A 17,027-nucleotide genomic window follows, 5' to 3' on the forward strand; every position below is an offset into this window, starting at 1 on the left:
ACGCTTAAGTTGGGAAGTATGACTAGAGTTTTACTTTTGTGTACTTGACGATGGATTGGAGTTTTGATGCTTCTGTTAGGTTCGGATCATAATGTTGGACCTAGACGTATGTCCGAATTTGGAATTGGAGGTCCCTAGGTTGATTTGATTTTAATTGGTGAAAGTTAGAAGTTGTGAGGGTTAGAAGTTCATAGGTTTGATCCATAGTTGACTTTGTGGTTATCGATGTTTGTTTATGATTTTGAGCCTTGGAATAGGTTCGTATGGTGATTTATGACTTGCATGCAAAATTTCAGGTCTTTCCGAGTTGTTTAGGCATGTTCGACGTAAGTTTTGAATTTATTTGATTAGTTCCTTAAGCTTGAATTGAGGTGCAATTCGTCGTTTTGATGTTGTTTTGTGTGGTTTGAGGCCTCGAGTAGGTCCGTGTTATGTTTTGGGATTGGTTGTTATATTTGGATAGGGTCTGGGGGGCCTCGGGTGTGTTTCGGATTGATTTCAAATCATTTTGGATATTGTAGGCATTGTTGAAGTTCTGAGTTTGGTGCTTTTGCACCTGTGAAGGATGGGCTACAGATGTGAGTCCGCAAAAGAGGACCTAGGACCACAGATGCAGAGTTGGCTGAGCTCAAAATTTTCCTAAGATGCAACAAAGTTTGCGTAGAAATGCGATCGCAAGTACATGTTTTGTCAGCAGAAGCGGCTCCGCAGGTATGTAAGTTGGCCCGCAAAACGGATCTTTGGGATTTAAGTTGTTTCCGCATATGCGATGGTTTTTCCACAGATGCAGTGTCGCAGATGCGACTGAGAGACGCAAAAGCGGAAACGCTGGGCAGAATATATCTTGAACGAGGGTTTAAATTCATTTATCACATTTTGAGATTGGGGGCTCGGATTTGGGCGATTTTGGAGGGAATTTTCACGATTTGTATTGGGGTAAGTATTTTTTAGTCGAATTTATTTATTATTTATGATTTCAACCTTGATTTTAGTGATTGATAAATCTAAGTAAAGAAATTGGATATTTTAGTAAAAATATTTATAAAGAAAAAGTTGATGATTCGAGGGTCGAATTGAGGTTGGATTTGGATGAAACACATATATTTGGACTCGTATCGGAATGGGTGTTCGGAATTTGTGAATTTTGTCGAGTTCCGAGGTGCGAGTATGGAGTTGACTTTTTGTATTTTTGTTCAAGATCGAAGGTTTATTGTTTGAGGTTGTATTCTATAGCTTCTATTGATATTATTAAGTTATTTTATCTAGATTCAAGCCAACGGGAAGTTGATTCACACCGGAAGGGATACTTATAGTACTGATTTGGCTTGTTTGAGGTAAGTATCTTGCCTAACCTTGTGCGAGAAGAAATCCCTTATGTTCAAGACATAATTTGTTTATTTATGTGATGTGAAAGGTGACGTGTACATGAGGTGACGAGCATGTATGCGGGTGCAATGTGTGGTTTTGACCGGATTAGACCGTAGGCGATTAATATGCCTTAATTTGATAATGAAAATTATATGAAACATGTTGAGGCCACTTTATGATTACTTGATCTTGATCATTACATTGACTTAGCCATAGTGATGCTTTATTGTTGAACACCTCTCCGCTTTTATGATTATTGTTACGTTCTTGTGCACTATTGTTGATAGTTGCGAGCTTATATCTTGGTGAAACTTTGGTATCATTTTTTATGATGTTGTGGCACTTGGTATCATTGTTTTGTGGTATTATGGCACTTGTGGAAATGTTGAGAGGATTTATTTGGAGGTGTTAGCACGAGGTCTTTGTCATGCGATTGTGTCTATTATTGTACGCGTGGGGCGAAAAAAGGGTGGCGTTATCTCAGGCTACCCACGCGGCGAAATAAGGGTGGCTATATGCGCATGTGGCGAAATAAGGGAGGCATTTCATTATTATGTGTACATGCGACGGAATAAGGGTGGCATTGTTAATGATTTTATGTGATATTTCGGGGTGTCCTTCTTGATGTTATGATTGTGTTGAGACGGGGTAGATATTTTGGTTACATAATTGTGTCTAAAAGTTTTCGCCTTGCACTTATATGCGTTAGTCATGACTCATAAGACCTATGCAACCTAGAGCTCTGATACCAACTTGTCATGACTCAAAAACCCAACCAAGGGTCGTGATAGCGCCTAACACTGCTTGCTAGGCAAGCCAATACTTAGCAACATTAAATAAAGCAAGTTTAATAGTTAACATCATTATAATAAAGAAAAAAAAGAAAGCAAACTCATAGATATATCATAAGGCTAAAGACAACATTGTCAAATCATCTTCCCACGATTTGGTGTCACAAGTACATGAGCCATTAAGAGTACTAAATACAGAGTCTGCAAGAAAATATAATACCATTTGGTATAATAAACAGTAAATAGGGATAGGTAGGGGACTCGAGGGTTTGTGAATGGCATGCAACAATACCTGAAGTCTCCTGAATAGTCCGAGCTAATCACCTCTATAAGTGACACCAAGACTAACATCGGGATTTGCACAAGAAGTATAGTATGGGTATAACCGATCTCATGTATTCAATAAGTATCGCATCTAACCTCGACGAAATAGTGATGAGGCTATAACAAGATACTTACTTATATATCTGTGGAAGTAATAAGCAAAAAAGCAATATCAAGATTGAGCGAGAGGAATAAAAATATATGATTTAAATGAGGAAATAAAGTAACAAGGTCCACGGAATCAACAACTAAGAAATAAGGATAAGACATCATATTTGTTACGGCATACAACCCGATCTCATTATCAATACCAACAATAATCACTACTGTTGCGGCCCGCAACCCGATCCTAATATCAATAATAAATATTGTTGTGGCGTGCAACCGATCCCAATGTCAATAATAAATATTATTGCTGCATACAACCCAATCCCAATATCAATAATAAATACCGTTGTGGCGTGCAATCTAATCCCAATATCAATAATAAATACCGTTGCAGCGTATAACCCGATCACAATATCAATAATATGAAATCACCCAACAATAACCAAGCACGAAAAAATTCATAACATAACGTAAGAGGAAACAAATACGCGAAATCTACCAAGGAAAAATGCATACGAACAAGTAATTATAGGCAACTCTAATCCAAGAGATAGTCTCACCCAGATACCTTAACAAGGACCCAACAAGTACTTAACACATGGACAACCAAATGACCCCACAAGACCACATAGTATAAGAGAATAAGGTACGAAACAAGTAAGACATGAAGCAAGTAACGGCATAAGACAAGTAAAAGCATGTAGCTTGTAAAGACATGTATCAAGTAAAGACATATAGCAACTAAGACATATAACAAGTAAAGGCATATGACAAGTAAATGCACGTAACAAGTAAAGGCATGAAATAAGTAAGACATGCTAAGGTAGTTCCACACACATGCTTTAACCCATCACAGCTCATATACACTTGTCATCATGCATATACGTCGTCCCTAACACATAGAACACATAGCAAAAAAACCAATCACATCCTACTTCTCTCAAATCAAGGTTAACCACGATACTTACTTTTTTTCGGAACACAATCACAATCTAACACTCCCTTGCCTTTAGCACAAGCTTCAAAACAACTCAAATCTAGTCAAATAATATTCAAACAAGTCAAATCAAACTTTAGAAACTAATCTAGTGTCAAAAAGGTTCAATATTTATCATATTTGGAAAAGTCAACAAAAATTCAACTTGGGCCCACTTGGTCGAAATCTGAAATCACAATCAAATTTCGATTACATATTCACCCTCGAGTCTAAATATGTGATTTGTATCAAGATTGAACCTCAAATCAAGGTCCAAATCCCCAAAATTAGCCCTCATAAGTTTTTCTCCAAAACCCCAATTTATTAGGGATAAAAACCTATGGAAATTCATGAAAATAAATCAAAACTAGGTAAAACTTACTAACCTTAAAAGTTGGGATGAAAGTCCTCTCAAAAATCTCCCAAATCCGTGGTCTAAGTCTCAGAAATACAGTCAAACCTCTCTATAACAGTCTCGTTTGTTCCCAATATTTTTGGATGTTATAGCGAAGTGCTGTTATAGAGAACATATATTATAACATAACATAAATATTGGTTCCGAAAAAACTTGGCTTTTATAGTGAAGTGTTGTTATATGGGAATGTTGTTATAGAGAGGTCTGACTATAGTGAAAAGTGGCTAAATCCTGATTTTTGGCATTATTTATACCTGGGTGAACTTTCTATTTCGCGTTCGCGAAGGGACATTCGCGTTTTCGGAGACTAGTGGTCAGTGACCACCACGTTTGCAAAGCCTAGCTCGCGTTCCTTTAAGGTAACTCCCAGCCAATCCGCGTTTGTGGTGCACCCACGCGTTTGCGAAGGGAAAACCTCACTACCCCAGAAGGCCTAAAAGAATTCGCGTTCACGATCCTACCAAAGCATTCGCGAAGAACAAATGTCCCCTAGCCCAACTCCTTCTACGCGATCGCTAGATCACCATAGCAATTGCAGAGAGCATTTCTCCTAGCGCAATAAGTCACTACGTGATCGTGGTACTACGCAATCGCGAAGAACAACCTTGCAACAGCCCCAATCCTCCTACGCGAGCACGGTGAAAGCTCTGCGATCGCGAAGCACTGTGAAACACCAGCCGATCAACTTACTCAACAAGGCCAAAAATAATTTGAAACTCACCCAAGTCCCCTGGGCCCGCTCCAAGCCTCCACACAATGATATAAAACTCACACAAACACAGTTGTAAGCTAAAAACATCAATTTAATATCAAGAACCAAGAATCACACATCAAAACTCAAAGATTTCAAAGTTCTTAAGTTCAAATATTCAAGTTTTCACAATAAGCACTGAAACGGCCTTTGGTCATCTAGGACCCTAATAAAACATGCGTACAAGTCCAAAATCATCATACGAACCTACCGAAATTGTCCAAACACCAATTCAAGGTCCTTTATCAACAATATTGACTGTGGTCAACTCCCACCATTTCAAGTTCAAAAATCAAGTTTTTCTTTAAAAAAAAAACACATTTAAACTTTTTGAAAATCAAAACAGACCATGCACGCAAGTCATAAATTATCAGTTAAAGCAAGATAAGGTCTCAAATCCTGAAATGAGAAGCTAGAACTCAAAATAATCTATTAGGTCGTTACAGTGGTTGTCCTAGCCATGTGCTTAATCACCATTGTTGGAAGGTTCAACAACATATCTTTGTCAATCACCTTCATCACTGCCATGTCTAATGCAGTAGCCTCATTCCTTCTTTAATCCCTTATCAACACACACTTGTTTACCAACTCATATTGGAACTTGTGAACATGTTTCATTTCTCCTTTATACACTTTTTTCTCTAGTCTTTCTTCCCTGGGAGAACTTCTCAGTTAAATATCTCTCTAATTAATCCTCGTGAACCTTAATCCACTTCTAATTGACATAGGTGTCAAACCTATTAGTTGGGATCCTAAGAATCTATCCCAAGTGATCAGCATCGAAGGTCACCTAGTCAGCCTTCACAGCAGTGCTCACAGTTTCATCACTCACTTGTTTGGAGGTTAGAGTAGAACTCACACACTTCCTTCTCATGCACTACTGGAAGTAGACAGAGAAATAGATGGGTCCACTGCTGGAAATTTAGCTTCTCCTTCAACTCTTTTACCACTTCACCAATAACCTTGGGTACAATCAATTTCCCCTTAAATACGTTCAGATCACTGAACCAAGTCTCTTTGCTCAAACTGGCAATTTTTTCTTCAATTTTTCTTCTCCTTTTGGAGCTGGTCCCCACCTTCTCAGGATCGGATTCACTCACATTCTTGAAGTTTTCTTCTTCTTCTTCTCAGAGGTGGTTTTGGACGAGCCGGCATTTCTTTTCCTTTTCTTTTTAGAGGAATATGCTCTTCGAACTCTTCCTTATTATCAATATTCATAGCCTCAACATTGAAAGTCTCATCTCTAAATTCAAACTCTCTTTGTTCTTTTATCTCTTTTATATTTTCCTTACTCGCCGCAACAGCCTTCTCAAGAAGTGCTTTTCTTTTGCTCTTAGTGGTAGGATTCTTTTTCTTGAGTGGTTGTTCTTTCTTAAAAATTATTTTTGTTCTCCTCCTAGTGAACTTAACACCCTTTTTCTGTAGCCTTTTCTTCTCAATGTTCAACCTCTTAATCAGAGGCAGTTTGTCATCTGTATTTCCTTTTTACTACTTTTCCCCTCAGTCTCAGCCAGACAGACACCCAATGAACTAGGTTTTTTGGTAGCCTCTTCTACCATCACATAATTACCAACACCTTTAGTGCCAGTTACCTCAGCACCTTCCTCGTGTTCTCCCTCGCTTTTTTGTACTTTCTCCATACCTTTATCAGCACCAAAAGAACCTGGTTGTGGGTCAGGGACTTTTGGGGAAACACTAACATTCTTGCCCATCCCCCTTACTTATTGCCTCTCCACCCTCCTTCTTTGTTTCTCCTTCTTCTTCAACCACCACAGTTTTCTCATTGTTTCTTCTCCGATGACTAAATAGGTTTATTATTCTTGAATAGGATTCAAATTTAGCTTGATCTCAGTTTGGGGGTTAACAGGATAAGCATCACCAATGAGTTTGGTATGCTCAATTTCGGAAAATAGATTGGGAAGTATTTTGGGTGTTAGACATTGTTGGGTTCTTGGGAGTTTAAAGGTTTTTAAAATTTGGAGATTTTGTTACTTTTATAGTTTAAGCACAAACCTGAGACGATTTGAGAGAAAATTTTGAAGGATTAGGCATGAGAAAGGGATTTAAACAGGAGAGACATGATTGGACAGCTTCAAACCAAATCAATCAGGGATTCAAAATTTTGAAAATTGGTGATCCTAGCTGGCTTTAGTTTAGGCAGCAGAGACATATGGTTAAAGACTCTAGGAACATATTTTCTTTCTCATGCAAAATGACAGCAGTCACGATGACTCTTTTATGACACGAATATGATCAAGATTTGACACAAAAAATAGGTTTTCATGACGTGGCAAGTTTAATATGTTAATGCAACTATATATTGGAGAGGAGGTACATACATGATAGCAAAGAACCAGTTTCTTTGATTTATTTTCTCTATGTGGCTGAGTTTCCTCTAAGAATAAGGATAATATCATCAGACCTCGTCTAAGCTACTTGACCATGCCAGGCGTGCATACTTGTTACAACATAAGACCGAGTTAGATATTTTTCACCACTTAGACACACTAGACACTTTAATTTAAACATCCAATCAGGGGGAAAATAAAAAATGTACTTAGTTCAACTTGATTAAACCAAACTCCAAGCGGTTCTTTTCATAGTAATCTCTGCTCAAATTTTGGTGATGATATCCAGAATTTGCTCTTTGATCTTACAAAACTCTATAGAGATGTATCATTTCTCTATATTATATCTTAAAAAGTGATGCCTAACATCAATATATTTTGGCCTCTTATGATGAATTGGGTTCTTTATCATATTTACTATATTTATATTGTCAAATAATAGTGAACACGTTCAATCATCACACTTTAATCTTCTAACTAATGTTTGATCCATAATATCTGAGCGCGACACAATACCGCAATAACAAATTCATCCTCTGCAGTTGATGAAATCACATAATTTTACTTACTTGAAGCTTAAAAGATCAAACATAAACCTAAGAAGTGACCCATCCTAGATATGTGCTTCTTATCAACCAGGTATCCATCATAATCATCATCTGCATATCCCAACAAGTCAAAAGTACCAGATTGATACCAAAGAACTAGGTCTTGAGTTCCTTTTAGATACCTCAATATTATCTTCATACCTTTCAAATGTGACTCTTTGGGATTTGATTGAAATCTAGCACAAAGCCCAACACTGAATACAATATTTGGTCTACTTGTAGTTAGATAAAACAAAGATTCAATTATATCTCTATACAATTTTTAATCAATCGAAGAACCAGTTTCATCCATATCCAATCTAGTAGAAGTGGCTATAGGAGTATCAATTATCTTTGCATAGTCCATCTCAGACCTTTTGAGAAGTTTTTTGACGTACTTTTGTTGATGTCCCATTCTCAGTTTTTATAACTTGTAACCCAAGGAAGAAGTTTATCTCTCCCATTAGGCTTATCTCAAACTCACTTCTCATTAACTTTGCAAACTCTTTACACAAAGATTCATTAGTAGCACCAAAAATGATATCATCAACATATATTTGGATAATTAGCAATTTTTTACCTGTCTTCATCAAAAATAGAGTATTTTTATTTTTACCTCTTATGAACCCATTCTCTAGAAGGAATTTTGAAAACCTCTCATACTATGCCCTAGGTGCTTGCTTTAATTCATACACTGCCTTGTCAAATTTGTAAACATGATCAAGAAACTCATGGCTCTCAAAACGTAGAGGTTGACTGTAACAGCCCGACCAGTCGTTTTGAGCATTTGAATTTAGTCTTATGGTTTGAGGTCATAACTAGATTCATATGATGTATTATGACTTGCGTATATTTTTGGTTTCGGTGTTCAAGAGGTTCGGGATTGATTTGGAAGAGAAATTTCAATTTAAAGGCTTAAAGTTGAAGAGTTGACCAAGTTTGACTTTTGTGTATTTGATCTTGGATCAAAGTTTTGATGGTTATGTTAGGTTCAGATGGTAATTTTGGACTTGGGTGTATGCCCGGATTTGTATTTGGATGTTTCTAGAATGTTTTGGCTTGAATTGGCAAAAATTGGCAACTTGAAGGATTGAAAAGTTCATAGGTTTGACCGGGAGTTGACTTTAATGTTATCGGATTTGCATTGTTGTTTTGAAAGTTGGAATAGGTTCGTTATATAATTTAAAACTTGTGTGCAAAGTTAAGTCTCATTCCGAGTTGGTTTGATGGGAATCAGATGCTTGGTTGTGATTGTTAGAAGTTTTTTAGTTTCATTGTAATTTTGATGCATTTTGGTGTTTGATTCATGGTTTTTCATGTTATTTTAATAATTCGAGCGTGCGAGCGAGTTTATATGATATTTATGTACTTTTTTGGTATGATTGGACGGGGTCCTGGGGACCTCGGGTGTGATTTAGGATGGTTTCAGATCAATTCGGATGGTTTTATGTGTTGCTAGTATCTTGTGCATCTGTTGTGTATCGTGATTGTAGGAGGAGATTTGCGATCGCGTAGAAGGTTGTGGGGAAGATGGCTGATTTGTTCTTCACGTATGCGGAGAGGTCTCGCGATCGCGTAAGGTGGTGGAGCTGGCTTTCGCGTTCGTGCTTGGATTTTCGCGATCGCGGAGTGTTGCTGGAGGCAGTGGTTGGTTGACCTCCGCGTTTACGGTAGAAGCTCGCGTTGTGCTTCTTTGGTTCATTGCCTTTCATGATCGTGGGGCTCAGACGCGATTGTGTAGGAAATATTTTGGTTGTGCTAATTCGTTCTTCGCGATCGCGGTGGATATTCTGGAATCGTGATGAGTATCACTGGGAAGATATTTTAAGTACTCTATTTTGAGGGTTTGAGTCATTTTATCACATTTTGAGATTGGGATCTTAGATTTGGGCGATTTTTAAAGGGATTTTCACTATATGGACTGGATAAGTATTTTTGACTCGGAATTGATTATTCTACATGATTCCATCTTTGATTTTGTTATTTGATTGATGAATCCAAAAGAGAAATAGGGGGATTTTGTCAAAACTTTTTTGAATATCGATTCGGAGTTGGATTTAAGTGAAAATCGCATGATTGGACTTGTATTTGAATGAGTTGCCAGAATTTGTGAGTTTTGTCGGTTTTCGGGATGCGGGCCTGGTTGACGTTTCGGTTTACTTTGAGTATTTGATTAAAGATTCGACCTTTATCGTTTGGGTTTGATTCCTATGGCATTATTTGATGTTTTTAAGTTGCTTTGGATAGTTTGAGCCATTTGGAGGTCTAATCGTGCAGGATAGCGCTTTTAGAGTATTGATTTGGCTTGTTTGAGGTAAGTGTCTTGCCTAAGGTTGAGGGAATTTTTACTACTATTTGATATTATTTGCTACATGCAGGGGTCATGTATATATGAGGTGACGAGCATATATATATATATGCCATGGGTATTCATTGTCACGACCCAAAATCAATCTAGTCGTGGCACCTAACCCAACCCGCTAGATAAGCCAATTAACAGTCAACATATCTAAATAAGAAACATAGGAGTCAATAAATAAAATAACTGAACTTCTATACAAAATCTCGAGGATTGGTAATACAAATCATGAGCTTCTAAGACTTAAAATTTACAAAGCAGGTATCATATGTCCGAAATATACATAAACAGATTTGAAAGTATAGAGCTACCAAGGACAAGTAGCAGCTATAACTGGAACACAGGTACATCTCCAATGCCAGCTCCCGCCATACACAGCGACATCAGATCCATGATCTGCACGCAAAGTGTAGAAGTGTAGTATGAGTACAACCGACCACATGTACTCAATAAGTAACAAACCTAACCTTATGTTTAATGCAATGATGAGTTGGGAAGATAATCGATGTCCAACATCAATAGCCAATAACAGTTCATAACAGTATAGTGAAGACAGTAAAGATATAGAACTCAGGAAATGTAATGCCCAGTTCGTTACAGATACGGAAAAGTAGACATGCTTTTCAAGTATAATAGTCCCAGTCTAAATCTTATCACTGAAATCAATTAAACATGAGTTTATCAAAACAACTGTGTTTTCCCAATTTACAACATCAAATAAGACTTTTATTTACCTGTTACCATGAGGAAAAATGCATTTTTATGCATGCATGTCAAATATTCATGTCAAGTAATCATATGCATGTCATGTCACTATCTAGCGTGAGGAAGGTACATCTCTATGCCTACATGTCAGATACACATGTCAAGAACTCAGTTTCACAATGAACTCATTAAGTACACACAATCTTAGCACACTCCAGGTGCCTGGCTCAAATGCCCCAAACAATATCACCGTGGATCCATCAAAATAATTACACTTAGCACTGTTCGGGTTTCTGGCATAACTGTCCAACATCGAGCACGTGTATATAGCATTGTGCCTGCTCCCACTATTAGCATGTCAAACTCCGGAGGGGCGGATCCTACCCAGCGCTAATTATAATCACTTAGCCCAAATAGTGGTGTCTGGTGCACGCGTAGCCTCAAATCAGTATAGCTTAGCCCAATATGGGGCCTGACATACGCATCACCTCAATATTAATATAACCATTGCGGCGTGCAACCCGATTCAAATATTCATATCAATACGGCTCTATGGCCCATATCAGTCAACAATCCGCTCAGGTCTCAATGTGCAGACATCTCATTGAAACACAATCCAGTTATATAATATGGAATATCACAATATGTCTTAAATGCAGTTCAAAATCGTGCCACATACAAGGACACCAATAACATGTGAGATAGCATATCTAAAGTGCACATAGACTGAGGTATAACATGCGGATGTAACTATTTTGACTATACAATATGACTACGGCTAAGGCAAATAGTTCAACATGGCAAAATTAGCCTTATCATGGCTCAAACAATTGAACAGATAGCCTAGGCATGATTTCTAGCATGAATAATATCCCACGTAATCACATAAGTGGATAAAACATGATATCAAAGAAGCATGGTAGCAAACTAAGGCATATAATATCCCAACAACTACTTGTATGATGAATACCTCGATGCACGCACCCGCACCCGTCACCTAGCACGTGCGTTACCCCAACCCATCTTAATTATCATAGTTCTCAGCGATATTTACCCTCAAATCCAAGTTTAGACTTTAGATAAATACTAACCTCAAGCAAGCCAAATCAAATATCGAGCAAGCCACCCGATACTCTAGAAAAGTCATCCTGTGCAAATCAACATCCGAACGGCACGGAACTAGCCAAAAGCAACTCAAAAATATCAAATAATGCCATACGAAATAAACCCAATCGATAAAGGTCGAATCTTTAATCAAATAATAAAAGTCAACCCCGGACTTGCACCTCAGAACACAACAAAACTCATAAATTCTGATAACCCATTCTTACGAGTTCAACCATACTAATTTCACTCAAATCCGACTCTGAATCGATGTTCAAATCTCAAATATTCACTTTAGGAATGTTTAGACAAAACCCCCCAATTTCTCTTTTAAAATCATCAATCAAATGCCAAAATTGAAGATGGATTCATGAAATATAATCAAAACCGAGTAGAGAATACTTACCTCAATCCATGTAGTGAAACTCCTCTCAACAATCGCCAAATTCGAGCTCCCCAACTCAAAATGTGATAAAATAACTCAAGTGTCCGAAATAGAGTACTTATATGCACTGCCCAGTGGTACTCTACGTGATCGCGGTAGTAATTTCGTGATCGCGAAGAAATAGCTACCCTGCCTCAAAATCTCATCGCGAACATGATTGAAAACCTGCGACAACGAAGGCCATCAGGCCCCCCAAGCATCGCTAACGCAACTCCAAAACCGCGAACGCCATTCATAACTTGCGCCTGCCATCAAACTCCGTTCTGAGGTCAATTACACAAAAGTCAAACTTGGTCAACTCTCCCAACTTAAAGCTTCTACAATGAGAATCATTCCTCCAAATCAATTCTGAATCACCCAAAAACAAAAACCAACAATATACACAAGTCATAATACATCATACGGAGCTACACATACCCTCAAACCACCAAACTGGATGCTAATACTCAAAATGATCGGTCGGGTCGTTACATTCATGCTCGGGAAAGATTCTAGGTTATTCTATGCCTTATTTGGTTGTGTGTCTTTCTTGATTCAATGTGTTATTAAATTAATCGAATTCATGAGTACTATAAACCATGCTACAGGAATGTTGAGGCTATTGGTACCTTGCGTGAACATGGTGAACAAATATTGAGACTTATGCTATATTTGCCTTGGGGATAGATACACGTAAACTATAATAAATACACATCCAGATTCGATCTTGTAATGTACCTTGATTGGAATGTGTACACTCTATGATACATATGTTATTATTTGAACGACTACTTGGACTTAGTTGATATACTTGATGTAACCATGATTATGCTTTATCCGCACTTTTTATGTTATCATGTCCTTGTGCGCTTTATTGATGAGTTATGAGAATGTTCCTCTTGATGATAATTTGTTATTTTGAATTGTTGTGTTGTTGTGTCACATGTGATCATGTTGTGCGGATTGATTGTAGATGCGCATGCGGCAACATAAGGGAGGCATTTCATTTGTGATGCGCATGCGGCGAGATAAGGGTGGCTAGATATGCGTGTGGCGGCATAAGGGTGGTGTTTATTGATTCGCACGCGGCGAGATAAAGGTGTCTTATGCGTGTGTAGAAATATAAGGGGAAATATTTGTTATGATGCTCATGCAGCAAAATAAGGGTGGCATTGTGGGGATGTTATGTGAAAGCTTGGGGGCAATTTTTATTAATTTTGCGTGTGTGGTGGTACAAGGGGCATTTTTGTTGTGTTTATGACTTATTTATATATATCATGCATTTTTAAATGATTTATTGTGTTGTTTCTAACATGCTCATCTATACTTCTGTTACTACTTGATGATTTGGTTGCCAAGATGTATTTTACCTACATAGAGTGTTATCTCATATTCTTTGAGTTGTTGGTAGCATATCGGATTGATGAGATTAGGAAATATTTATCATGTATTACTTTAATTGATTTATTTGGTAAATGATATGGAATCAGATTATTATGTGGTGCGAGGTCTTTGTCGTGCAAGTGTGATTCATATTGTGGCACAAGGTACTTGCCGTATGGGTGTGAATTATTTTATGGCACGATGTCCTTGCCGACGAGAGAGTGGTTGATAAGTGGTCACGAGGTGCCATATGTGTGCGGCTTTATTTGATAACTTGTTATTGAAACTGAGCCCTTTACTTGTATTTGAATTGTTACCTCTTGTTCTAACGGGATTTTTTGTTACTATAATTCTGCTATACATCTTGTTGCTAGTTTTATATATATCGCATAGGTTATTTGACAAGTGAGTATCTTTTGACTTAAAACCTCGTCACTACTTCTCTGAGGTTAGTCAAGATACTTCCTGAGTACATGCGGCCGGTTGTACTCATACTACACTTCTACACCTTGCGTGCAGATTATGGAGTTGAGTAGCTATGAAGACGGAGCTTTATTGGAGGCGTACCAACATACTGGATTTATGCTACCTTTTGTCAATGGTAGCTTAGGATTTCATTTCTGTTTAAGTAATTTCCAAACAAATGTTGTATTTTATTCATTTCACCAACTTTGTAAATCAAAATCATAGTGGCTCATGACTTGTACTACCAGTCCTTAGAGTAGTTGTATATTGAATTACGTTACTGTTTTATTAATATATTGATGTTTTTCTCAGTTTAGTAGTAACTTATATGGTTTGGCTTACCTAGCGTGCGGTTAGGTGCCATCGCGATATTGAAGGGATTTTGGGTCGTGACATTGACATAGAAATACTTCTTCCTTCATATACCCATTTAGGAATGCACTTTTAACATCCAGTTTATATCATTTGAATCCCATGTAAGATGCAAAGACATTGAGCATGTGAATAGCCTTCATTCTAGTAATTGGTGTAAAAGTCTTATTATAGTTTATGCCTTTTTCCTGATTGTAGTACCACCAACCTTGACTTATGCCTAGTGATGATACCTTGATCATCCAGTTTATTTCTGAAAACCCACCTGGTTCCTGTGATTGTTCTGTCCTTCGATCAAGGTTCCAAATGCCATACTTTGTTTCTCTCAAACGGATAAAGATCTTCTTGCATAGCAACAATCTAGTCAGCATCTTTATGATCTTCTTCAATGTTGTTAGTCTCAATCATGGAGAGGTAGGCAGATAAGGCATACATATTCCTCACTTAAGATCTCCTTATCATCCCAAAATCCACAGGGGTGAGAACATTCTCAATTGGATGAAAACTTTTATGCTTCCAATTTCTTACTCATAAGCTTTCAGTAGCACTATTTGCTTCCTAATCATCAGAGGAACCAGGTTCACTGTTACCAATAGTTCTAGTATCAACCTATTCAGTTTTTCATATTTGTTGTACATCATGCTCAGTTTCTAGAGAATCAAGTGCTTGTGTTATTTTTCTTGTACAAAAGTATTCTTCGGAATACCTTGATCTGGTCTATCATCGTATGCTTATGTAAGCCCAATCTTATCGTCATGATCATCATCCTGCGAGCTTTTCTCAGCCAAGTGATTAGTTTCATCAAAATCACATGCACACTTTCTTCGACACACTAAGTTACTTTTGTTATACACTTTATAAGCCTTATTATATGAAGAATAACCAAGGAACGCACCCTCATGACTCTTTGCATCATTTTTTCCTAGAGCATATTTTCTATTATTATGCACAAAATATTTACTATCAAATGCTATTAGGTGGGTTATATTAGGTTTAGACCCTTAAGTAACTCGTAGGGGGTCTTCTCAAGAAAATGTCTAACCATGTACCTATTGATTATGTAGTAAGAAATGTTACAACCTCAACTCAGAAAAGTTATGATTAATGCCATGACTCACTGAATATTCAAGAAACTTACCATTCTCAAATTCAGTACCATGATCAGATCTAATGCTCGCTAATTTACTTTATCTTTGTAGTTTCTTAATGAATGGAATAAATAGATCATATGTTTTACCTTTAGATGCAAGAAACAAGGTCTAAGTGAACCTAGAATAGTTATCAACAATCCCAAAAATATACCTCTTTCCTCCTCTACTTTGAACCCTCATAGGTCCGCATAAACCCATATGTAGTAGTTCCAAAGGACGTGAGGTACTTACAACCTTCTTTGACTTGAAGAAAGACTTGAAATGTTTACCTTTTCACAAGGATCACAAATTTTATCTTCCTTGAACTTAGATTTGGGAAGACCAACAACCAGGTCCTTTAGAACTAGCTTATTCAATAATGAAAAGCTTATATATCCTAGCTTTTTGTACCACAACAATAAATAATTATCAAGTGCACCAAGACATGTTAGTTCAATTTCAGGAAAAGACATAATATCAGCTATGTAAATATTCTTGTGCTTTTTCTCTTAAGAACCAGGTTGCCAGAATAGAGATTTATAACAGTACATGCACCGGAAGTAAATTTTACCTTGTTCCTTTTATCATACATTTGAGACATAACTGGCAAGTTATATTTAAGGCCTTTAAAATAGTACACATTTTTATTGCATGAGAGTGGGACTTACCAATATTACCTATACTAATAATATCTTGTTTCATACCATTACTGAATCACAAACTCCTTCCTTGATAGGTTATCATTGAGAGAAAATTTTCTTTTTGTTTGGTCATGTTCCTAGAACAAGCTGCTAAGCCATACTATGAAAGTTTGGGAGAGGGTGGTGGAAGTAAGGATTAGGAGGAGTGTGTTTATCCTGAGAATCAGTTTGGATTCATATTGGGATGCCCGAATACGGAAGCTATTCGCCTTATAAGGAGATTGGTAGAGTAGTATAGGGAGAGGAAAGGGGACTTGAATATGGTGTTTATTGATCTAGAAAAAGCATACAATAAATTCCAAAGGGAGGTCTATGGAGATATTTATAGGCTAGAGGTATTCTTGTAGCTTACACTCATGTGATTAAGAATATGTATAATGGAGCTAAAACCCATGTGAGGAAAGTAAGGGGAGACTTGAAACACTTTTCAGTTGTGATGTGGTTATGCCGGGATCATCTCTTAGCCTATTTTTATTTGCCTTGGTGATAGACACACTAAAACGCCACATCTAAGGGGAGGTTCCATGGTACATGTTATTTGTAGACAATATAATACTAATTAACGAGATGCGAGGGGGTGTCAATGCAAGGGGGGAGGTTTGGAGACAAACCCTAGAGTCTAAAGGTTTCAAGTTGAGCAGTATCAAGACAAAATTCTTGGAGTGAAAGTTCAGTGATGTGACCCATGAAGTAAACGTAGACGGGAGGCTTGATAC

This window comes from Nicotiana tomentosiformis, chromosome 5, assembly GCF_000390325.3.
Source record: "Nicotiana tomentosiformis chromosome 5, ASM39032v3, whole genome shotgun sequence".
In the NCBI taxonomy this organism is placed as follows: domain Eukaryota; kingdom Viridiplantae; phylum Streptophyta; class Magnoliopsida; order Solanales; family Solanaceae; genus Nicotiana; species Nicotiana tomentosiformis.